At 42.7% G+C, this 24,358-nt stretch overlaps 1 protein-coding gene across 1 annotated transcript in view; it reads left to right on the top strand.

The window, feature by feature from the left end:
* The window catches only part of PRKACB (protein kinase cAMP-activated catalytic subunit beta), a 215,188-nt gene that overhangs the window by 25,979 nt on the left and 164,851 nt on the right, over positions 1 to 24,358 (top strand). The window lies entirely within an intron of this gene.

The following is a 24,358-nucleotide window of genomic DNA, read 5'->3' as shown; positions in this document are numbered from 1 at the left end:
ACTCCAATAAAGTTCAAAATATAATTTACGCATAAATTTACAAGGGCTTTTGTGAATTGTTTTGATAGTGATTATTTTTATTATTCTATTAAATAAATCTTGTCTGGTGTCCGCAGGATGCTTGATGCTTATCCAGTAAATATTGGGAGTAAGTTTGAAAAGCCAAACTTGGATTTTGCTTTTTGCTTCATTATTTTTAGGATGGTGACAAGGCAGTGTGGATGGTGGAGTTTTATCTATCAAATATCTAAACTTCTGCTACCGTTTTTTATTTCTTTCCTCAGTGAGTCACAGTTACTATAACCATTTTTTTTCAGCTTTTTGCTTCTTTTTAACGACGGATCCTTTTATGATATAGTGCTATTTCTATTTTTATTGCCTTGATGATTTGAATATGAATGTTTTTATATGTCACTCTTCAGTGTTAACTTTAGCAAACTTGATCAGTGATCTCGTCAAGACGGATCTACGGAAGGGATTTTCAAAATTATTGGTCCACGAGACAGTATTTTTGAGTTTATTTCTGAGTGAAAATGCTCCTAAACACTAAAAGCTGTTTTGATAATGGTAAGGAGATTTTTTTGGAAGATGATGGTACTGAATCTCACTTTGCATACCAAGGGCGATCGTTGATAAGATATACACGCAAGCATTTATTTCTCAAACCCTCTGTATTGACGAAGGGTTATGTTTTTTGGCTAATTATTCCATAATTCTCCCATGAATTGCTTCAACACCTGTTAAGGAATTCACACACTTCCTATTCCTTTAAGTACACAGATGCTGAATGAGAAAATATTGCAAGAGAAAAATAATTTGGCACCATTGTTGTAGTATTTGTTGTATAACCCGCATACTGTTTTTTGTTGTTCTTTTATTCTTGTAACAAAGATACAAATAAATACATAGTTTGCACAAATCAGTAGAAGAGCTTTACGATGAAGAAGCACTGGGATGATGTCTACTTCCATTAGAGAAGAGTCCCATTTGGTGTCCTAAGCAATCGTGCAGCACCATGTGACCGACTGAGCGTCTAAAGTGCTGTGATGCCTTGCATGTCTCGTGATGGTGAGCTACAGAAAGGACATCAGGAGTAGGATGTGCCAATGGGAGCTGCTCGCTCAGGCAGCAGGCCCCTGCTTAAGAGACCATCCGTCTGTCCACTTGCACTTACAACTGTATTGGTCCTGTATGTGTAAGCGATGGGTAGCATGAAGTGGCTGAATGTTAGGCTGGGAGAGTATTAGCTTGTGGCATCTGCTAACAGCGAAAGAATACTTGAGCATGGATCTGCCTTGAAGACTGTTCAGGTACTGCAGGCCCAGATGCTGAGTATATGAGAGGGGACTGGAAAGGAAAGGAAAGGAATGAAGGGGAGGAAAGGGACAGAAAGCAGACAAGGAAAGGATGGTGAGAGAAGGGAGGAAGCAAGGCGGAAAGAGGAAGGGAAGAGAAGACATGCATCTCATCTCACCTACTAGAGGACATGCATCTCATCTCACCTACTCTTCAAATGTTTTCATTCACTCGTCTGCATGAATAGGCCTTTCACCCACAATGTTAGTGTCCGTGTTCATGACGGGCAAGATGGATGGAGAAAGAATCGGTGTGTCTGACCTTGTGGTTCTTTTCAATGTCTTCGCTAGCAGCACTCCATGAACAGGCGATAGTTGTCCACATGCTCAAGAATATTGGAGTTCAGCTGTATTTTGGCATCTCAGAGAAGGTTCAGTGAGCATTTCACTAAAACATCACATTTCACTAAAACTAAAGTTGCAGATGTAGCAGAACTATTGAGGGGAGAAGGAGAGCATGGGGAGGGGTAGAAGTGTACATGAGTACCAGCGAAGTAAAGTGGAATGCCCCAGCAGCGCTTACATCTCCAAGCTAAGCTGAGAGTAGGATTGTGCAAGGGAGGGGAATAAGGAAAGGATTGACCATCTAGAAAAGGAAGAGTTGAGAGTGAGATAGAAGAAAGGCATAGTTGAACTTCATAAATATAAGTATTCATTATCGTCGGAGTCGAAGAGAACAATATTTACTCCTATTCTCAGAGGTTTGTTTTGTTTTCAGCTCCTTGAATAGCGTATCCTCTATAGCTCATTGTGAACTATTTATTTTCTTTTGTTATAGCTGTGAGGGCAGCAGATCAAACTCTGCTTGATTATTGTCAGGTTGGGACTGTGGAGATTGACTTAATATTGAAAGTGCGTTCGCACATATGAATGAATACACACTTATATAGCGCATAGCTACCAAAGGCATCCCAGCGCTTGCTTATGGCACCTCACTCATCAGGCTTAACTTATCGGAAAAGAAAGGTCTTCCGCTGTTTCCTAAAACTAAGGTAATTGGGCTCCGAGCGGATATGCTCAGGCAGGCGATTCCATAGTATAGCAACATTGTACGAGAATAAGCGACCTCCGGAGCGAGCTCGCTTGATCATAGGCACTCTGAGCAAAAATGTATGCTTAGATCGCAGCATCCTGTTGGGAACATAGAGTTGAACCAGCGACTGAATCATAGATGAACCTTTACCGGCAATAGCCTTGTGGGCAATACAAAGGGCCTTAAAGCCTATCCTGGCCTGAACAGGAAGCCAGTGCAGGGCAGCCAATGCTGGTGTAGCTTAACTATATTTAGGAATGTTCATAAGTAAACGGGCCGCACAGTTTTGAACAATTTTGTAACTTGTTGGAAGTGCCCAAAGGGGCACCAAGGTACACAGCATTTGCATAATCCAATCGCGAAAGTATAAGCGCCTGAACTAACACCCGTCTAGCATCAAAAGGAAGAAGAGGAATAATCTTCCTTATCATCCTGATCTGTCCATAGCAGCTGGCTGCAACCTTACATGCCTGTTCTTTTAGATCAAGCTTACAGTCCAGCCAGACTCCTAAGCTCTTAATCTTTGTCTTTGGTACCGGTGGCGGACCTAGACGGCTAGGCCAAGAATCTTCAATGCTAGTGGGAACATTGTGTCCAAGCAGCATAAGTTCCGTTTTTGCACCGTTAAGCTTCAAAAAAGACTTATCCATCCAGTCTGAGATCTTTCCCAAACAAGAAAGCAGACCCAATTCTCGTTTTCCTTTCTGGGTTAGAGACACCACAAGTTGTGTGTCATCCGCGTAGGTGACAATTTGGTTGTCCCAGGGATATACTAATTCAGCTACGGAACTCATGTAGATATTAAACATGGTAGGGGCTAAGAGATGATCCCTGGGGAACTCCACACTGCAAAGGAATATGCTCTGATGCAGCTTCACCCTCAAAGACACAGAAAGAGCGACTCTCCAGAAAGGACTGAAGCCAGCAAAGTGCCACTCCCTCTACGCCCACCTCCTTAAGTCTCTGAATCATAAGTTGATTTTTTCGAAGGCTGCGCTAAGATCCAATAATATTAGTAGTGCGGTCTCCGTTCCCTAATGGTATCTAAAACCTGCCTGGGAGGGATGCAGGTACTTATTGTTTTCAGGAAATGAGGACAGGGCAGTATTGACATGTTTTTCAGCCAATTTGCTAATACCTGGCAACAAGGAGATAGGCCGGTAATTCGCCCAGTCCTCTGGGTCAAGATTAGTCTTCTTCAATAATGCCTTGACCCTGGCCTGTTTCCAAAGAGGAGGAACCACTCCACTACCCAGGGAGGAATTTATCACATCCCGTATGACTGGAGAGACTATGTCAGATATTAGATTCAGAATAGACGGCAGTGCCGGATCGGAAGGGGAGCCTGATTTCAACTGTTTGAGAAGTTCCTGCGTAGAGGATGAGGAAAGAGGAGGAAACTCATTCAGCAGAGTTTGCTTATCCATAGTAACAGAGTCCCCCGAGAAATTAACATTTGAAAATGTGTTCTATATCTTTTGGACTTTAGAGGAAAAGTATTCTGCAATTCCATCACACCTCTGCTGGGCGTTATCAGGAGCCGGAAGAGGTCTCTGGGGGGGGGGGGGAGGGACTTTGTGATTTTAAAAATCTCACGAGAAGAATTAGCAGCCAGCATGATCTTATCACAGTAGAAGCTCGATTGAGCTTTCTTAATTTCATTTTTCTACAATTTAATTGCTTCCCTATATTTAACTTTTTTACTCACTGAGTAATCTCTTCTCCATCTTCTTTCCAGTTTTTTGCATGATTGTTTCAAATGCCTCAAAGTCTGGGAATACCAGGGCTTTTTGTTGTTTCCCAAACGATGATAGAATACCTTCCTAGGAAGCACTGAATCCAAAGTAGATTCAATCCAGCTATTATAATTGTCATAGGCAATATTAGCATTGGCCTGCGGTAGGGGAACTGCTTTATTTAGCTCAGTGATTAACTTTCCCAAGGGTAGTTGAGACCAAACGCGACTATATTTCTTAATAGTTATACATGGCAACCGTGGATCAGCCAATGTCAATGTCATTGATAATAGAAAATGATCGGACCAAGGAATTGGAATTAGGCCCGTTACTATAAGATGTTGTAAATTTTAAAAAACAGGATCGAGCAAATGCCCCTAAACATGGGTGGGGCCAAACACTTTTTGTTTAAGTTGGAAGGTGTCCAGGCCATCAGTGAGCTCCTGGATAACATTGGAAGACGGTTCATCAAAATATAAGAACCTGTTAAGCAAGAAAGACATCTATTAATGAATTCTCATTTCATAAAATTAAGAACCTGTTAGACAACATTTGCCAACAGGTTTCAGACTTAAAACATAATGCACACAAACATGACATATGTGATTCAGTGTGTGACTTCAATTAAAACAGGAAACATGCTTTGTGCCACCAAGAAAACCGATCTAAATATACTACCTTCCTTTTTTCTCAATTTGTTTCATTAAAGCACCTTTCTTCTCAGCCATCTGTATTGAGAGTTTTTCATAATTTTTAAACAAAGCGGATATGCACATGTATTGAACAGGTGCCTTGAAATTATCCGTGGGGTCCTTTTGGTTTCTTCTTATCAAGGATTATTTTATTTGTTATGTTTTTCTCTGATGTAAACAACTGGCAAACTAATTTGTCTGGTAGTTTTGCTGCATTTAGAGGGGGTAAGGAGTAGTACCTCCTCCTACCCCATTTCGCTTTTTTAACCCTGCCATGGTGCTCCAATAATAAAGGATTTCAGGTGGAACCTCCTGAGGCAGTTTTAGTGCACTCTTTTCTGCACCAGTTATACCTCACGAGGGAAACTTTTTCCTCTCTTTTTCTTTACCTTACACCAAAAAAACAGCGCTCTGTCCAGTGTGCTGGTCTGCACCTGGGTGTCGAAGCGGCCCTATGAGGAAGCAAGCCACTAACTAGTGGGTGAGGGCAGTATTTAAAAATCTATTGATTTTTCCTTCGATCCCTTTCTTTTCTCTCAACTCTCAGCTTTGCGGTTTCCTTTGGACAGAGATACAGAGTAGAGTTTCTCTGGTATGTTTTACAGTCCTCTTTTTGTGGGTTACAGTATACTTGTTAGGGAAGTCAGAGAAGGCTCCCTCCCCAGTCTCTCCTTTTGTGATAGTAGATAAAACCAATAACCAGCATCTTCCGCAGGAACATTGAGGAGCTAAAGAAAAGTTCGACTTCAACTGTATATTATTTTCTTAATCTTTTCTGTGATAGTACATTAAGTGGAAATAATTCAACAGCAACTGACGGGCAACATGGTCTCTCCAGCATATGACACAGACTGATGTTCATATAAATTTCGGCAAACTGAACTAGTGTTGAAGAGTGAGACTTCAGATTTTCTAACGTTGACTTGAGGACTCTTGATGCTTCTGCAACTTGGAGCAGGGAATATATGGATTGTGTGGTCCATACTAACGAGGGACTCGCCTGTGCAGAAACAGTGAATTTTCAATGTAAAAGATTTTGATGTGGGAAGTTTGATGGTGTGAACGAGGTGCTGGAGGATATAGTTTACAGGCGTGAAATTAATCCTCCTGTCAAACGGAGGTATTAAAGTGGGCCTCTTTATGGGTGGTGAGAGTGATTGGCAGTGGCGTTCCTTGCAAAAAAGCCTACATTAAAGTGATCCGTTAAATTGAGACACTCTTGAAAAGGCATTGACAATTCCAGGACATATGGACTTTGCTGTCTAAAGCACCACAAGCTGCATGTTATATCCCACTGCAATGGGGAAAATGTGAAAGGAGGCCTATGTTTAGCTCCTGAGGAATTCAGAGCGCTAGAGCAGGCTGGTGCAATGCATTCGCAGCATCCTTTGTGTTTTTTCTCTTCCCCACCACTCCCCAGCACTAGTGTGTTTTTCCTATGGGTCTTGAAAGGTTACCACACAGACTGTAGTCTATTGTCGGTGCTCTATTGAGACATATCCTTTTGGGCCTTTGTGTGCTATGCTGTGTGTACCAAGCGACTTACATTTTCAGAAAGATTTAAGGTCACATTAGCACCAGGGAGCTTAGGCAATAAAACAGATTCCATTGGAGCCTGGGAGATTTGAACCAGTCCAGTTCATGTACTGTCATCTATCTTTCAGATTGTGTTCAAGGCTCAAAATATCTTGGGCACTGAACGAGACACCGTTGACGTCGGGAAGATTTGGCCCAATGTAGTTATTGTTTTCAAGGTTGAAATAACATCTAATCCTGATTTCATCATTTATGTTGCTCTGACTCACAAAAGTCCTATAGCACTCTTATCAAAGCTGGCAATCACTCCAACTAGACAGTTCTCGTGATTTGACCTCTGGAAAAAATACAGTGTCTTCTAGGATTAAAACCTGAGATTTGCAGTTCATTTGGGCAGGCACATTACTGAGCGGCAGCTCTCTGTAGGCTGCCTGAGACTGAGCAGAGCTGGATAGCCACTGATGAAGTTGGTAACCGGCCATTAAGGAGAGGCTTGTGAGAGGTCAAAAGGATCTTCATCCAGGTGACACTGATGCAGCCGGCCCCAGTGTCCTGAATTTTAATCAGTCACTTCATGCCAGCTTTCTGATGGAAGGCGAAGTTTGTGTTGCTCGTTTAACAGTACACTATTGAAAACTGAATGCAATAATGATAATGAAGCCCTGAATACAACTCGGAGGGATCCGCGGTTTTGGCAGCTTTTATTCATGCACAGCAGTTAGGACTATTCAGTGCATGTCCTCCAACCCTGTTTACAGCCTGACACTGGGATGAGTGCACATTGTCCCCTGCAGTCTCTGGTTTTTAGGTCTCGCCTGACCCAGCGCATGCGCTGGTCTGGCGAGACTTATTGAGAGCGCTCCAAAAAGTGCTACCAGGCCAGCCTAGAGCTACAGTGCATGTGCGCGGGCGCGCGCGCCGCGTTTTACCGCGATTACTTTCATTTTCGCGCTTTACCGCGATTACTTTCATTTTCGGATCGTGATCGCGATCGCGATCACTTTCGCGACCGCATGGCCGCTTTGCATAGCCAATAAGTCTTGCTTTTGGCACCTTATAATTATTTAGTTATGCAACTGTTGCATAGCTAAACACTTATAAGGTCCCAAAGGCGAGACCTATTGGCTATGCCAATGCTTGTTATTGGGTGTCTACAGCTACAAAGTTGCTCTGCCCTTGATAAACCGAGCAAATCAGCCATTTCTGGCTCTGCTTCCCTTTCTATGCTCTGCTTTTACTCTTTGCAACCAGTTTTTTTCCTGTGTGCCGCTCTACACTCCTTTTATCCTTTCCGTCTCCACTCGCCTCCGTATGGTCCTGTGTACTTTGACTCCGCCCTGCCAGCCCCCTTGCTTTCTCCCGTCAAAGGCTCTGTTGACTACCTGAGTCTGCTTTTCAGTCCAATAGCTGTGCACTCCTTTGACTATAATAAAAGGGTCTCTAAAGCATCCGCGAAGTCCTAGCAGAAGGAAGAGATTTAGATAATCTTTTGTGTCACATTCTGCTCCATTAACTATAAAAGTTTGTGAATTTTGTGTAATTCAGCCTGTCTGCATTTTACCGCTGCAAGACCCTGTCTTCCTCCTCTCCCTCTCCCCCCAGTGGCGTAGATTCATACGGCCGCAGGTAAGAGCGTGAGGAGAGAGGGACCGGCCACCGCCTCCAAAACATGTGCCGCCAGGCCCTGTCTGCCCCCCCACCCTCCCAGCTACGCCACTGACTCCCCCTCCCCTCTTCCTCTATTGTGTTTTCGAAATCTGAACAAACCATCCTCCTGGTGGCACTTATTTAACCCCTTCCCTGCTCATTACAGAACCACTCCGTCATGAGCACGGTCGCGCTGTGCTCATGACGGAGTGGTTCCGTCATGCTGCGGCCATTGGCGGCCGCTCCGCCCACGCGGTGCCTTTTCCCCGCCTGTGCGGGCGTGTAACGTAAGTGGGCGGCGCCGTGACCGAACCACTCCGTCATGAGCACAGCTCGCCCGTGACTCACGACGGCGTGGTTCTGTCATGAGCAGCGGCGCCGCGCTCACCGAAAACCCCCCCCCCCGCCGCGGCGGAATTCGCGCCGCGGCGAAGGGGTTAATGGTTGCTCTGTAACGACTAGGCTAGGTCTGCAGGTAAGCCTAAAATACAGAGAGACGGTCATGTGACACAACCGCCATACATTACCCCTAGTCTCAGGACGTCTGAGCCTGTGCATTGAGCCAAAGTGCGAAGAGGACTAGGGTGTCTTCCCTGTTGTGGCTGTTCGGGACTTGGGCTAGAAATGCTGCAATGCTGCCCCTTGTTCTAACTAGACTAATCCGAAAACATTCACACCTACTAACAAGCCTACTCACTAAAACTAAACCTCGCCCACTGACCACTATCCACCTCTACATAATACTCTTATATACCCGTCTAGCCCTCCATTCACATGAGGGCCCTATCTCTTCTACACAAACTGCAACTCTGTGCTGAGCCCCAATCCAAAACACCTATCCCCACTATCCCACACAATACATATCCATATTGCCCACAATCTCACACACCCTCTTCTCTACAAATTCACCCACTACCCTTTGCCAACTCCTAATATTGCCCATGCCAGTCAAATCGATTATGTAGCCAACCCTTTCATACCCTCTCTCCGAGCAACCCCCCTTTTCTTGCCACCCGAAGCCCATGACAACATTCCTTAAACACCTTTCTACCAGTAAGCCTACCTCCTTCCTCATTCATCCTTCAACTAACTCTTCTAACGTGTCTTTTCCCTATCACACTACACAGAGACTGTCCTGTAACACCTAACTCGACCCCTTCTCTCCTTTAACATCCACACCACGCTAATCCTTTACATTCAAATCCTGCATTTCGAGTCAAGTCCGTAAACCTGTATTGGACAGTACTACCCTACTAAAACAGATTGAAGCCCCCGCACATCCATTTCTCTATAAAACACCTCAGACAGTCACAACCCCCCCTCCACAACACCAAGCCCCATACACTATGCATATAATGCCAACACAAATAACTAAAGTTCTCACCCATAATCTTACCTCTCCTTTTCCAAACAACAAAGGCATTAACCACTCAGTCCCCAAATACAGAATATTGTTCACTTATTCATTTATCACCCATTGTAGAATTCATGGCTTTAAAACCAGACGCTCACTCATACCCCTTGCACCTTAAAAATTCACGAAGAAAACGACAACACCACTCTTCATAATCTCACTTCCCATTTTCTACAAGCAGACAAAGCTTCTATTCAAAGACCACTCCGCAGCACATCCCCTCAATTACAACTGTCTCCTCATCACCCACACACAAAGTCCTTATAAAATACCTTCTAAACCTCTTAAACAAGAATGACAACCAAGAAAAAACTCATTTTCAGTCTTGCCAGTACCAACACAATCGCCAGTAGCACATCAACTACAACCTCCAAGGACAATATGTATTTTCCTGCAGCACAAAATCCACCTCCAACACAGCTCCTTAAAACTGCTTACTAATAAATGCTTGTTCTATGTCCACAAACATGCAACTCCCTGTTGACCTAGTGACAGACCCAAAATCTGACTTACTCTACACTACTGAATCATGGCTAAGAGTCAGCATGGCTCCAATATGGCATGACACTGTTCCTCCAGGCTATCAAACTGCTATACTAAATCACATAGTCGAGAGAGGAGGTAGCCTGGCCCTTATATGTAATAAAATAACAACTCTTACTAAAGCTGAGGATGTTTCTTTACAAGGATGTGAGGCCCACCTTTTCTACTAACTTTCTCCTTCAAATATTCAAACTAATGCATCCCTAGCTGACCTGAACTTATGGTTTGACAAACATCATGTGCCTCACCCCAGAATGATCTTCACGGGCCTAGCTAGACCTGCTCACCCTACAGCAACCCATTTCCTAACCCACAGATATTGCAGGTCACACTTAATTTAATTTTTGGTGACCTAGTCTAATTCCATAGAATAACACTGGTCATGTGGACAAACCACCACCTAGTTTCCTTCCAATACAAGACACCGTAACTCACCTCCACAAAACCTACCCACAGCTGCGTATCGACTTTAGAACAAGCTGAATTTGGAGGATCCAGAAACCCAACTTCCGTCCAACACTGACCTGGGCACAATAAACCCAGTGAAAAAGCCTTGTTGGATGGCTCCATGAAGCTTTTGATATATTAATCCGACAGAAAACATTAAAACTTATCAAAAAATAAAAAGGCCCTTGAATGAATGTAGATTTTTAAAAAAAGATAAACCAACAAATTGCAAAGCTTCAACGGGTCCGGCTCAAAACAAACCTCAAGACAAAATACTCCAACACAGCTATAACGGATTATACAATCCATCAATCAAAAAGCTAAAAAGAAAAACTACTCGAGCAGAATCTCCAACTCAAAATGCGCCAATAAATAGTATTTTTAAATCCACACATAATTTCGCAATCCAAAATGCACCAAAGGGACCATCTAATTTCTCAAGACTGTTTTTCAGAAAATGTCAATTCATTACTTAACCAAAGCTGACGTTGAATTCACACTTCAAGCACAAAAAACTGTTGGCCCAAACCCACTTCCAACAAACTCCTCAAGGGGAAATTTAACACAGCCTCTGCTCTCTTGAAAGAACTATCACTAATTGAATTTCAGAATTTTCTCAAAACTAGCAGGTCATCTGGTTGCACTTTTGACCCATGTCTCCCACAAATCTTCTAAAACATTCTTCTAACAACTTCATTGTCCACCTTAGTCAGAACACTACTCAGTTTTTAACAACAAGACTTTTTCCAGACGACTTAAAAATGGCACACTTAGGCCCATTATTAAAGAAAACAAAACCTGGGCCCTCAAGACTCCCAAAAATGACACACCAATAGCAAATGTACCATTCTTAGGCAAACATATAGAAAGAGCAGCCTTCGCCCATATGTCAAAGTTCATTGAAGAAAAGTCTCTATCCAGGATCAACTCTAATCTGCATCGGGCCAATCTTAGCAACAGAGTAGACTAGAATGGGGTTACTGAATCTAATTTTCTTTGACCTTTCATCTGCCTATTAAATCACCATATGTTTGATACTATCCTGTCTCCCAGTATTCTTTCCAATTTATTTGCTTGAGTTTCATCCAGATCTTCTATCACCCCCCAAAATATATATATAGATAATATATTCGCGAAGATTCGTAAACCGGCGCAAAAGTTATTGGGAAAACAAAAAAACAGTTTCCTATGGAAACTAGGTCCTAACTATAACTACTATACTAGTATACTGTACTAATATAAATATATATATATATATATATATATATATATATATATATATATATATATATATATATATATATATATATATATATATTTTTTTTTTTTTCCCCTCTAGGCTTATGGTTGCCATCCATATATCTTTTAAGTGTCATTAAGTACCACCGACAGGAGAGTCTTTGTTTCGAAAACCCATCTAAACTTAGAAATGGTTTCCTCCTTCAAACATCTTTGCGTATTACTTTTCCTGCTTTCTTGTTCCATGTGGTTGCCTCTATTTTTAGCCAGTAGGACACTGGCCAGTTCCTCTCTTTAAGATAATTATGCATTTTTGTCATATTCCACAGCTCTGTCTTGCCCTGTCTAAGTAGCAGTCAACAATGATCATAGTCGGCCATCTAGTGCTGGAGAGAAACCACCACCCGTGCAGTGTTTATTATTTGCAAGACACCAATTTTCTTCCAGTCAGCCTCTTACTTACGGTTGCTCTGCCCTTGTCTGCATAATTGACTTTTTGGAGACATTTGGGGCCTTTGCCAGTGCAACACTCTTATCCCTGTCAAAAGGCAAAGTGTCCAGGCAACTTTCGGTTTTTGAGACACTGACTTATGGCAAGAAAACATTTGCTCAAGCGCCCTCAAATGCAGCAATTCATTCACAAATCCAGTGTCCTCCACCCCAGAACTTTTGCTGTCCGGTTGCAGTCCACATTTACGGCGACACAGGCAGTACCACCAGGATCTCCTGCAAGATAAAGCCCAACTGCAAGACAGAGACAGAGACAAGTCCAGGTCTTCCCTGAAGCGGACTATTCATTGGTTGCCCGATTGACCTTGATCTTGTTCCATTACAAAACAAGTAACTTTTCATTATTCCCTTCCTAAGTTGTAAATGGAGAACTGTTATGCACTTCATCCTTTACAGATTCCAAGGTGGCGGGGCCCATAGACTCCCTTAAGGAATCTCTCCTCTACAAGGTAAACAAAGGACAGTGTTCTACATCTTTCCCTTAACTCACATACTTCAACTGAACCACTTTCTATTTATCTACTGAGAGCCAGTCTTCCTAGCTCACTTCAACTGCTAAGTCTGCCAATGTCTCCCAGTGTCTGCAACCGGAGCCCTTTCTCTCTGGTCTCTCAATATCGTTGGTCTGACACACTTTGTGGGCTTAAGAAAATCCTTTCCCACCTAAAATCTTAGAAGCCGAATGTAGCTCTTCTACAAGAGACCCATCCATCCCTCTCAGAGGCTATAAAGCTGAAGCGAGACTGGGCTGAAAGTAACAGCAACCTCAGATACTACTAGCCCTGCTTCTGGAAGTGCAGGTAATCCTCACAGTGGTGGATCTAAGGAAGTTGCTATCCTCCTCCATAAGAACTTGCCAGCCAGAATACTGAAATTTTGGATCAATCCTGAGACTGTTAAACTTTCCATACAGCGACAAACCACGTGTATTCGTTCCATATATGTTACCAACACACACAAAACCTTTTTTGGTTCACTGAACAGGGGCCTAACTGACCTGGGCCACGTTCAATTGCGGATCAGTGGAGAGTGGAGATTGGAATCTAGCCCTGGACACGGTTTTGGATCCTTCTGGTAGACTTGACTTCCGTAAAGGAACATGTAGAGACCTGCTGAAAGACTTGATCTTGGATCACTCCTTGGTTGATACGTGGCGCATCATTTATCAGATCAACAGAAACAATACCTTTTTATTGTATACACATGGAACTATAACAAGGATAGACTGCTTCCTAATCTATGCCATTGTCCTCCCCAAAGACATTAACGGCTATATATGTGTTTGCAGCCTAAGCAATCATGCCCAGATCAATCGAAAATGTATCTGAATCTCCGCTCCGAATGACAGATACTGGAGACTAGATAGCTTAAAATTGAAGCATCTGGAAGAGAAGAAAAACTACTACACTACATCAGAGACTTCTTAGACATTTCCTTGGGATCTGTCTCCTCATTGCAAGTCTTATGGACAGATGGAAAGTTTTCTGCGGGGCTTGCTGAAGAAAGATGCTTTTACAGCCCGTAAACACAGGTAGAGGCAAACCGCATCATTGGAAGCATACATTTCTTTAATGCAAAATGCTTATCGATCAGACCCCTCAGATAATGGTTTACAACTACTGACTGCAAAGAAATGCAAGCTCCTCTCACTACTCAACAACAAGGCAGAGGTGAAACTGCACCAATTAAGAGAGTACCATTATAAGCAGGGAGAAAAAACCAGAAAGCCCTTTGCCCTCCAGTTGAAACATATAGAGACTAAATTGGCAATCCCTGCAATATATACCATTCTCAAGGTACCCTACTCAACAACCAAAGGGACATCACCTTTACTACCTTTTATTCCACACTACACATCAGAAGCCCTGATCACTGATCGGGCTGCGAATTCCTTTGTGGCCAATGTCACACGCCCACATCTGCCACCAGATTCCCAGGAAGAACTAGTCACAGACATCTCAGATGATGAAATAACAGAAGCACTTAAACTAATGCCGACGAACAAGGCACCGGGTGAAGATGGGTATTATGAGATCCATGCATTATACTCCGGCCCACTCCTAGGCAAGATGTTTAGGGAACTCTGACAGAAGGCCAGATTGCTGCCGGAATTCAACAAGGCACTTATATCTCATATCCCTAAACCTGGAAAGGATCCTCTCTATAGCAACATTAAATTTCTGGCTAAAGTGCTAGTTCAACAACTCGAGTCATCCCTTCTTGAGCCACAGATCCCAAATGTAATTTGTTCCTGGCCGATCATCAAACAATCCCATGTGAACTCTCACACCTGCTCTGGAGAACCCGACATGACAGAGATGAGAAAGTAGGCCTCTCCCTTGATGCCGAGAAGGCATTTAATCGCTTGAATGGAGCTATCTGTTCTGCACAGTGTTCAGAATATGGATTGGCCTGCAATTTATCCAGATGATGTAATGGCTCTATAATTTGTTGACAGCTGTGGTTGGCTGCAACAGTTCCCAGCCACAAAATATATAGCCATAGCCTGCGACACAAGAAAGTTGAACTGTGCTTTGAAGACCACCGCACAAAACTGATACCCTCTGTTTCAGACTCTACTATCTACTCATACCTAGAATAATGGGTCAGTTGCAGGAAACTCATTAGTGGGCCATACTCTACACTGATCATTTTTTTTAAACCTGCATCTCGATACCTAAGTAACAAATGCAACCCCGGATTCAAAAGGACTATTCTGATAAAGACTGGAATGAACTTTTGGCTGCTCATGGTAAAGGCTTGAGGTAAGCCAGACTCAAGTTAATTTTTTTTTCTCTGAACATCTACATGATTGGCACTGGTCGCCATATAAACTGTTCAAAGCAAGCGTGCTTTTGACCTCAGACTGTTGGCTTTGTAATGGCAAAGATGGAGATAGAATGCATACATATCCTAGGGTTCTTGTCAATTATTCCAGGTTTTTAGACTCCAATCAGGAATCACCTCTCTGGTGGCAGTGCCCTATCTCAGACCCCATCCGTTGAATTAGCACTCCCCTATGATACACTGGACATGGAGGGTATACATTCACATATTATTAGGTGGCTGGACTGTGCTCTGTCTTCGGCTCACAGGAAATGACAATTATCAGCGAGAAAGGAGGTGTTTCCCCTTCCCACCTTTTCCCTACGATAGACGAGTTGGAAAACTATGGATGATACAGGATGCTAAAGCGTGCATATCTATTTATTCTTTTACTTTCTGATTGTGATTGCTTATGGCACCTAATCACACTGTACTGTATCTTATCTAATCAAATTAAAGAATATTTAAACAGAGAATTAAAAAAATGATTGAAAAGCATCGCGATGGCTGCCTGCTGATTTCGGTCAGCATAATACCAGAATTAGCTCCCACATTAAATGTTATGTTAAGGCTGAAGCTTAATGGACTTTTAAATGATGTGGAGTATGACTTTTCCAAATCCATTGGTTGAAAGGTTAAAAAAAAAGCGCTATGCCACGTCCATCATTGGCTGCACCACAGCACTCTTTAAAATACTTTTTACCATGCTGCACAGCAACTGCACTGCTGTACAACATGGTTAAAACACATCGACAAAGTTACTAGATTGCACGTAGCCAAGACCTGTTGACTTTGCCAATGCTTGTTTTTAGAAGTGAGACAGTGCTGCAGTTTACATATGCCTATCTAAAGCAATTTTTGCTCCGCTGCCAGGTTTTACCTTTTAGTAGGGTTGCCCTGCAGCTGCTGAAATGCGGGTTTGTCTTCCGTAGCAGTCCTGAATAAACTGCTTTAAAAGTCATTATAAATGCTCTGAACCTGCCAGGGTAACAGTAAGCTCAAGAAAGAATATACAAGTACGAGGGGGTGCAAGCGAGTTTTGTGGCAAAGCAGAGTATCTCTAGGTAGCATATCTTGTTGTAATACTGGACACCAGTGACCTGGTTACTTAGTAGATTTTGAGTAGATAAAATAAAGGAAGCTCTGTGTACCACTTAAAGAAAAACACCAAAATCCATTAGTAGATAAATAAATGGAAGTCATTTTCGCAATTATTTATGTATGTGTACTCTTGCCTTTACTTCCCTTGGGTGAGGCGCTGGAAGAAAAGTGGACATGAGGGAGATGGACGAAGAAGTATGACTAAAGCTGCTAACTTTGTAACTGGGGAACCAGGTTGTAGTCTCGGCATCGCCTAAACATCTTGTGATTCTGGGCAAATCACATAATCTCCCCGTGCTTGTAAAAAATGAATGTGAACATGTGAAATGTAATTGGTGCTCATGTAAAGCACTCCAATACATTAAGGTCGGGTCGAGTTCATGCTATATAAAAATGCCCAAAAAATAGAAATAGTACCGCAATCGCAGTGTGAGCATTGAATGGACACTAATTAAGATCTAGCAATCTGAACTTGGTCTGTGTGATACAGAAAGAACAGGGAGTGTTGCAGATGCAAAGCCACTCACATGGTGCTGTATTAGAAGGCAGCAAAGAAGAGTGATAAAGGTGGCTACGAATGGTATGTAATATTATATTTACAACCTTAAATCTTGTTCTTTTTGGTAACTTTGCAGTGCGCAAGAATGCTGGTAACTTAATATTAATTAAAATTATCAAACTTCGAAAAAGGGGACAGAAGCTGAGTTGTTAAGCTAAGTAATGCAGCTTGGTAATAAGTAGCTAAATGAGGTACTGCAAGCCCTCCCTGTTCTACATCCAATTGTAAAATAGATAGCTTAATTCAAGATTTTTCTTAGCCCAGATAAATTCCCGAAACACCTTATCGACTTCATTAAAGTACGAGATTAGAATCTTTAAAGGAAGATTTAAAAATAAAAATAACAAAGGAAGAATCGACATTTTTATCAGAGAGACTCGACCTATTATTGACCAGGGCAATAATGCCCATCTTTCTAACAGACTTTCTATTTTGTCAAGTGTTCTACCATAATTCAGGTAATAAAGTTGGAAGAAGTCTAGTGTCACATACAGGCCCAGATATCTCTTGGGTTTAAGAGGTAAAAATTCCAGCCATTCCGGAAGCTCTATTCCTGGTGCATTAAATAGAAGAAGCTCCGTTTTAGATCGATTAACCCTGTGACCCCCTAATTCTGTAAACACCTGGATTTCTCCCAATGCTCTCTGAATGTTTGATTTCTCTGGATTCAGGTTCAGGATCAGATCATCAGCAAACCGCTTTATTTTGGCCATTTCTAATAGGGGGGCTTGGATTAGTATGTTAGAACGGATTTGTACCGCTAATGGCTCAAAGAGTGAGAACAGAAGGGGAGAGGGGGCATCCCTGCCTAGTACTCCGCCTTATTGCTACATCTCCCGCCTCCTCAGAGTTTATAATAATTTTTGCGATGGCTCCCCTATAGATTCTCTCCAGCATCTCGATCAGATGGAGTGGAGAGCCAAACTCTCCCAAAATAAAGAAGAGGGCCTGCCAATCCACCAGGTCGAATGCTTTTTCTGCGTCCTTCATTAAAATGGCCGCAGCCTCCTTTGTAGCAGAAAAATCGTTGATGGCTTGAATCAGATAAAAAGTATTCGCAGCCATAGATCTCCCAGGCAAAAACCCTGTTTGATCTGCATGTACTAAGTATTGCGCGCAGCCCGCAATTCTATTTGCCCAGATTTTCATGAGAAGCTTATAGTCTACATTTATTAGACTTATTGGGCGATAAGAACTTGGATCTTTAGGATCCTTATCTAGAATTCAGATCATCACTGATTCCTTAAATCTGTCTGAAACTACCATTCCAGCCAAAACTTGGTTGAAAATTGATACCATGGAAGGGGTGAGTTCATTTAAAAACAGTTTATATACTTCAATAGGGATCCCATCATTGCCACTCGCCTTCTCATTTGCCATTTGTTTAACGATTTCACTTAGTTCTGTGATTGTTATCGGTTCACTAAAAAGCATACAGTCCTCCTCGCTGACTTTAAGCAGGTGAACTGTCGTAAAATAATCTGCAAGAGCTTGAGGTTCAACAGTCTGGACTTCCACATAGATCTTGCTGAAATGTGATATATACATTTCGTCAATTCCGTCTTTATCATTCACCAGGCACCTAGTACTCGGATTTCTAATTTGTGGAATAGACTGTTTGCTCTGTTGCGTTTTTGTGGACGAAGCTAACAATTTCCTGATAGCCTGGCTTTCCTCGTACACCTTTTGACGAGCAGCTTTACTTCCAGCAATTTCCTCAAGCTGAAAAAAACTTTTCAGCTCCTCCTTAGCCCTTAATAGTTCCTGCTGAAGTACCTCTTCCTCCAGTTCCCCAGTTAACCTCCCCGAAAATTCTCTCCTAGCCTGCTCCACCGCATCCTGGAGTCCAGTAATCGTAAGTTTCCATAATTTATAAAGATTAGCTCTGTATGCCACCACCCGTCCCCTAAACCTGGCCTTAAAAGCCTCCCACACCATAAAACCTGGCGCCGTATTCACTTTTTCCTTGAAGAACCACCCTATAAAATTGCGGGTTTGATCTGACAACATTGGTTTATCAAAATGCCACCTATTACTCTTTCTCCTGGGGGCGGGCAAGTTTAATATTAAGGATACTAAAGAGCGAATGTATTAGAGAGAATCACGGATTCCCCCCTTGTGAACAGATTACTTATCCATGAGAAATACAAACGGGATGCTGTTTTTAATCTCGCTGAGTAACACGTAAACTCGGTGGCACCTGGATGATCTACGCTCCATGGGTCCAATAAGGTGAGATCCTCTTTAATAATTTTTAAGAACCTGTCTGTTTTAGGTTTTAATTGCTTTTTTCCCTTGTTGAAGGTATCAAAATGTAGCTCTTTTATTAAGTTAAAATCTCCCACCATAATTATAAGCCCCTGCGCACCCACCAGCAGGTCATATACCTGTTCCAGGGCCACACAGTCGTCGCCAATTGGGCCATAATAATTAAGCAGGACGACAGCTATTCCATTAACTAAGACTTCTATCCAGAACCACCTAGCTCCCTCATCCCGAATCACCTTACCCACCTCCCAATCCAACTCCGAAGATAAAAGAATACCCACTCCTCGCACTGCCGCCTGGGCCGAGGCAAAGTATGCTTGGGCATATTTCTTGGGGAGAGTAAAGATGGGGGAGTTAGATTTGAGATGCGTCTCCTGCAAGAAAATCACCTGAGGGGAGAAAGATTCTAGCCATTTTAACATTGCTCCTCTTTTTTGTGCGTTCAAGAAGCCATTCACATTACATGTAATTACCTTCAACAATTGTGTCATCCCTTAGACCAAACATAGCATTTTACAAAAAGACTATTATATTCTCTCTTCCAGCTATCTTCCATTTGTGCCAGCTCTCTCAATAAAACCAAGTAGAGCCCCTTGGTAACAGAGACACTGCCAATTTCAACTTGGCCTCCAAGTTTATTTGTGTTGCCCAACGGCCCAAAATTCCTAATCTGCCTGCTAACTATACGCTCATTTTTTTAATGCTACACCCCTCTTTCCCCTCCGCCCACACCAAACTGTCTGTGGAGTGAGGTTGCCCTTACCTCACCCCCACAGCCTCCCTCCAACAACAAGGTGCCTTGACTTGGCACCCGGGAACCCCCCCCCCCCTTTCACCTCTATAAAAAAGAAATATCAATTATATTAACCCAGGATATTTAAAGTATGTAACTTTCCTCAGGAATCCCGTAACTTACTTTCATAGTAACTAATATCAGCTTAAGAGGAACGCAATGCAAAAGTACAGAGAAAAAAAAAGGGAACCCCCCCCCCCCAAAAAACAAAAAAAGCAACAAAAAGTGCGACATATGCAGTACAATATACAAGATTCATTAATGCTAGAAAAGTAAAGTGTAATGTGCAAAGTGGCATACAAAATTATCAGCTATAAGCCTACTTCAGCAAATGCAATGATCAATAGTGCAAAACTGCAATTTAGTACCTCGATACACATTGTGAAAAAGGGGTAGACCATATAAAGTGCCAGTACCAAAGAAAGTAATGTGCAAAGTGCCATACAAACAATGTCCGCTATAAGCTTACTGCCACAAATGCAATGCTCAGAGGATCAAGCTCAATCAAGGCAGCTGGTAGGGTCTGCACAAAGGGTAACGCTGGAGATGGCGAGACGCAATTCCAGGATAAGTGAGGACCTGGGGTCTCTATCCCCTTTACTACAGCACGGCTCGTCGATGGAACCAGAGCCAGAAGTGAGGGCCGTGGCCTCTCAGCAGGGAACGGACAATAGCGTCGCTACTGTTGGGGGGCGACCATTGGTACTGCTTCTGGTGTGGCCCAGTCTTCAGTTGTCCTGATGGATCAGATGCAGCAGCTCTTTGAGACCGTTTTGGGGGAAATCCGCGACTGCAAGACCTCGCAAGCTCAGGAACTCTTTATTGCACCAACGTGTAGATAAAATTTAAACCAAATACCTGAGAGATTTAATGAGCTGAAGCAACGGGTATCTGATATTGAGGATCGATCTGCATTATGGGACTCTGACATTGTCTCTCTCAAGAAGAAGTTTCAGGCCTCCCAGAATAAGATGGATGAGATGGAGAACTATGCAAGGCGCTCAAATTTGCGTTTCACAGGGATTCCAGGAGATAGTGAACGCATGGACGATCAATCCAATCCAGTGGCTTATATTGAATCCATAATCGGCGACCATGTGCTCGAGGAGTCACCTGAAGACCTTACAGTAGAGTGGGCCCACAGAGTTCCCTTCCAGAAAATTCCAAGGGCTAAGTATCCCAGGACAATGATTGTGAACTTCTCGGATTATCGGATTAGGGAGGCAGTACTATCAAAGGCAATTCCGAAGAGAGAGATTGTTCTACCTAGCGGGGGACCGAGTACGAGTATTCTCTGATATGTCAGCAGCAGCAGCACGGAGACGGAAGGACTTTGTTGGAATGCTGCGCCAATTCGAGAGTGCAGGAGCCCAGGCCTCTATTGCGCAGCAGTCCAAATTGAGAGTTCTATGGAAAGGAAGGTTCCATCTATGTTCTTCTCTTGAAGAAGCCCAAGATCTACTACAGAAGATGGTTCAAGTTAATGAAAAATAAGAGACTTAAGTAGACTCAATTAAACTTATGTATACTTAAGCAGAGTTTTTCTGTATATAACAATTAGCTGATTGAGAGAATTGTCGATATTTTTTTCCCTTCTTGCGTTGCATTTTTGGCACTTAGGCACTTTAGGTATTTTTAACTATTTTTGAAGGTTACTTTGCTTGCAGGTACCTATTGCCATTTTGTACTGTACTCTCCTTTAAGGGGGGGGGGGAGATGAGTTATAATGCACTTTACAGGGCACTTAAATGGGCTACCCCTTTTTCATAATGTGTGTTGAGGTAGTAAATTGCAGTTTTTGCACTAATGATCATTGCATTTGTTGCAATAAGCTTATAGCTGATGTTTTTTATATGGCACTTTGCACATTGCACTTTACCTTTTTTGATACTTTATATGGTCTACCCCTTTACACGTTTCATGGCACTTTATAAGGTCTACCCTTTTTTCATATTGTGTGTTGAGGTAGTAAATTGCAGTTTTTGCACTGACCCTCAAATGATTACTCAATAATAAGTGTAAAAGCTTTAACGTAACTATGTTGTTCTTCCTTACATATCCCATGCTTCATGTAATCTTCTATTTCCTATCAGTGCTTTATATTTCCAGGATGTTGTTACTTTTTTTCCCCAGCCAGCATATTTCTCTGGTCTCTCCTCCTATTTCCCATTTTGTGGTTCTCCAGCGCTGCGAGGTCATACGAATGGCAATAGCGCTATGCAAATATCATCACTTCACCGCATATAGAAAAACATGCCCCAACAGGTCACCAGAAACGCCAGATTTAAGAACATTCAATTGTTCATACTTTACAGCGCATAATTGACACTTACGCAGCTCAAGCACTATATCCCACCACAGACCTACGATGCCCCCGCTGTAATTTGGAGGATGCAGATCTCTGTCATATGTTATGGTCCTGTCAAACTGCTATCACGGGGTGGGGGGGTTCCTTTTACTGGTGTTGCACGCAGGGTATATCCAAACAGGCATGTTTTCATGGATTTCTCCACCACCATACCGATTCGATTCCTTTACAATTTGTTCTACTTCACCCCACAAAATCGGTTTACCTTCAGAAAATACCACTTCATATTTAGAAAATCAGCATATCACCTACTGTAATATGCACACAATCCAGTCAATGGTATTTTCTCCCAATTAGGGTCATACTCAAACCAATGGACTGCAAGTTGTATTTGCACCGCAGTGTGGTATAAAAATGAACCTGGCAGCCATAGGCCTCCCCTAACCATGCCAACTTCTGAGTATCTAATTTTACACTGCTACGCTTCCCAGCACAGACCATGGCACACAATACACAGATAAAAAGACCATATTAACCAAAGAAATGGAAATGGAAAGGGATAGTGATTTCCAAATTTCTACTAGAAAACTTAGCCCATCCATCACCATTCAGACAGTAAGAGTATTCTGTTCCAATGGACAATATGTCATCCAGATATTTAAAACTCTCCCTTTTACAGTCTATCCCCATACCTGGTGGGGAGGTTATGGTCCTATTTCTGCTAGCCTTTCATGAGGTGTGTTGCAGCCTGTAGGACCCACTTCTGCAGGTGAACATCACCACTGATGCATCACTCACGAGGTGGAGCACACATCTTGGTAACCAGACAGCACAAGCCACTTAGACCCCTCAGCATCAGAGTCGACACATCAGCCACCTAGAACTTCTGAAATTCCACCTTGTCCTAAAAGTCTTCTGCAAGATTAACATGAGCAAAGAGACCCTCATTAAGTTAGACAGCATGATGGGCATGTATTACTTACAGAAACAGAGTTTACTTACTTCTCCCAGCTGCCTGCATTTGCACAGTAGGTTTGCCACTGGCAGTTCACAACGAGATCTACTAGTTAGCAGAATACCGACTGGCTGTGGGTAACAACTTTGCAGATCTGTTAAATAGGATATATCAAAACAGTTGAATGGTAAGTCAACCCGGAAGTCCTACACGGGGATGTCTAATTGTGATGAACCACACTCCTGAACTGCACCACCACCAAAAAATGCCAAATGCCTAAGCTTTGCCTCCAGGTACCCACAAACAAAGGACAGTGCACAATGGAAGAACTGGTTAGGGATATTTGCTTATGCTCTTGTGCCTCTCCTACAATTCTTGTACATGGTGAGACAGATGAGGCAAGTGCCCATGACCCTCATTCTGGTGTTTCCAACGTGGGCCAGACAAGACTGCCAAGGTACTCAATGCTCCTTGTGATGCCCATCAGTCTCCACAAGAATCTACCAAACAGGCTGGACCTTCTCACACAACAACACAAGCAAATCACTCACAGATCCTAAGCACGGATGCCTTAATGGGCTTCTGGTTAAAACCCTGTTCTTGCCCACCTGTGTACAGGCAGGATTGTCTGGGAATGGCAGTTGGCACCAGTATAGTGCTTCTTCACCATGCGTGGATGCACTCCACAGGATTCTATCGAGATGTACAGGATTCTTATGGGTATGCCTTTTGTTGGATCACGCCTGCTCAGTGAGAATGTATGCTCAGAGTATGTCTTGGAATGTTTCGAGGAAGGTAGGCTGTGACACGCTGTTTGGGTATTTTGGCCCCTGCCAAACAGTTTGCTTGCCAGGTTTTGAAATTTCAATCCTACTCCAGCGTGTTGATGTTTAGTCAATGCCTGTTCCCCTAACCCTTGTCACAGTTGCTGCAGTCTTCAAGGCCGGGAACATGGATCAGGCATGCAAAGTGCAGGTCACCAAGGGCACCAATCCTCCCAGTCCCTTTCTCCTGCTGCAGCAGCAGCCACCAAGCTTCTTTAACTTGCCATAAGTGGCACATGGGAGGTAGAGCCAGCATTTTATTCATACACTATATCTCAGCAATCTGTAAGCTGTATGGATTCAAATTAAGATGTGTAATGCAATATCATTATTGCACATACTCCTATTGCTTTATACATCTTAATTTGAAATCTTGCAACTTGCAGAGTTCGGAGTTACATTATGTGAATGAAGACTGGATACTGGTTCTCTGATTGGATTGCTGTGGCCGTTCCCTTAACCTTGTGCGCCTGTATTACAATGTATTATTGATCTGAAATACTAGTGATGATAGTGGCATGTGTGATGTCCTCTTTCTCCTCAGCCATCATTTGTAAATAATTTACAGAATC

Source organism: Triturus cristatus, chromosome 4_2 (genome assembly GCF_964204655.1).
Source record: "Triturus cristatus chromosome 4_2, aTriCri1.1, whole genome shotgun sequence".
Classification (NCBI taxonomy): Eukaryota; Metazoa; Chordata; class Amphibia; order Caudata; family Salamandridae; genus Triturus; species Triturus cristatus.
This window is presented reverse-complemented; position numbering and strand designations above follow the sequence as displayed.